Source organism: Zingiber officinale, chromosome 2A (assembly GCF_018446385.1).
Source record: "Zingiber officinale cultivar Zhangliang chromosome 2A, Zo_v1.1, whole genome shotgun sequence".
Lineage (NCBI taxonomy): Eukaryota > Viridiplantae > Streptophyta > Magnoliopsida > Zingiberales > Zingiberaceae > Zingiber > Zingiber officinale.
In genome coordinates, this window is record NC_055988.1 from 85,488,676 (window position 1) to 85,490,595 (window position 1,920).

Consider the following 1,920-nt stretch of genomic DNA (forward strand, 5'->3'; position numbering starts at 1 on the left):
ATAAAAAATTTCTCTTTTAAATCCCTTGTTGGTTATAAAAGGAAAATTTTATAAATTAAAATTTCTCTTTTAAAACATGTGGATGGTTACAAAAAAGAAAATTTTTATCAAAAATTAAAATATTCCTTTTAACTACAAATAAGGAAAGATATCAAATCTTTCTCTTAATCCTTTGTAGAAAGCTATAAAAGGAATGATTTTAAAATTTAAAAACTTTTTTTTAAAACCATGACTTCCACAAAAGGAAAGATTTTAAAAATTAAAATACCCTTTTATTTTAATGTGGCCGGTGATGTAAGCTCGAGTGTCGTACTACGGGAGCTTATCAAATTACAATTAAAGTTACCGAATCCCTCTACACTAAAGTAGTATAGAAATGACTCGGGTCGTCTCCCAAAGAATGTAACGATAGGATGATAACTTCATGATTGGTTATGACTTTTGGATTTTTGATATGAAATTGGAGATTTGGGTTTTGAATTTTGAACTACGATATGAAATAACAAACAAGTATGAAATTAAACCTAAGGAACAAAAGAGCAATGCAAGTATGAAATCTAATCCTAATTAATAAAAGACATCATATCTATCCATTGGTAGTGATCTCATAGCGCATGGTCACTCTACGCTACGATTCACCATTAACGGAATTAAACTAAGGTATGAAATAGCAAAATATTAAATGGAATTTAATCTAGTAAATGAAAGACGATGCAAAAAAGAAAACCTAGTCTAACTTAAACTATGATTGCAAGGAAATTAAAGACAACATAAAATAAGCATTGAATGAAATTTAGAGTATTAATGAAACCTAATCTACCCTAGCCTAATGGCATGAAAATGAAAGACACAATTCTAACTAACATTCAAATAAGTTAAAACAAGATAAGAATAAACATTGCAAGAAGTTAACAAACTTAAATGCAACAATTGAAATAACAAAAGGTGTTGGGATATTTAATCGAACATGTTGCGTGCGAAAATCAAACTAGCTAAAGTGTATGCAATCTAAGCATAGGGAGTTCAAATCAATACAAGCATTTCACATTCAACAATAACAATCCACAGAAATAAACCAATGCCTAACCAAATCAACACAACCAACACATGAAGATCAAACTAATGTTGGAAGGAAGCTGCTGCTCGGAAGAAGATCTACTACTGGGAAAAGATCTGTTGGATAAAGGAGATGAGTGCAAACTTCGTCTCTTCTAACCCTCCCTGTTGTCACATGAAACGTCCAGCTCCAGAACCCCCGGAACCAATGAACAACAACCAAGCAACCGGCTGTGAGAAGGTGCTGTGCTGGAATGAACAGTCGCCGCTCCTCTGCCTCTTCCGCCTGAACCCTAGTAGGAAGCAGTGAAAGAAGAACGCCGGAAGGTGAAGAATCTCACCGAAGAACCCCTCCGGTGAGGTGGATGATCGAAGCCGAAGCTTGCCGCCTGGAATTGCTTGCCGTCGTTGCTGGAATCGAGAGGCAGAGGAGGTCAAATGGAATCGAGAAGAAGAAGAAGAGGAGATAGGGATGGTCGGCCGGCGGCAGTAAAGGTAAGGGAAGAGTACCGTCGGCCGGTGAAAGAAGAAAGAAGGAGGAGGTGGCGCCGGGAGATCTTCGCGTGCCCTAGCTCTGTCGCGAGGAAGAAAAATGAACGGATAGGCTACTATGTCGTCGTGTGAGGAGTATAGGGAGAGGTTTCTTAACGGGTCGGATTTGGATTAAGGAGGTGAGGATTTTTGGATTGAGGGAAATATCCGGATCCAATATGAGAGAAGGGAAATTGTTTTTTTTTTTCTTTGGAATTGGGCTTTAAGAGTGGGCTTTTGGATTGGGTTTGCACTTCTTGGATGAACCCTTAATTATTTGATCCTGATCAACGGTCCAGATTACTTTCCTACAAGTAAGATGCACATTTTTTA

General features: G+C 37.3%; 1 long non-coding RNA gene across 1 annotated transcript; it reads right to left on the reverse strand.

Moving 5' to 3' along the window:
• Nucleotides 1–922: 922 nt before the first annotated feature.
• Nucleotides 923–1,674, reverse strand: LOC122039754. The gene is made up of 2 exons (XR_006128364.1): nucleotides 1,567–1,674; nucleotides 923–1,467 (listed from the first exon to the last, which is right to left on the reverse strand). It is a non-coding gene; the product is annotated as an uncharacterized LOC122039754 (long non-coding RNA).
• Nucleotides 1,675–1,920: the final 246 nt, after the last annotated feature.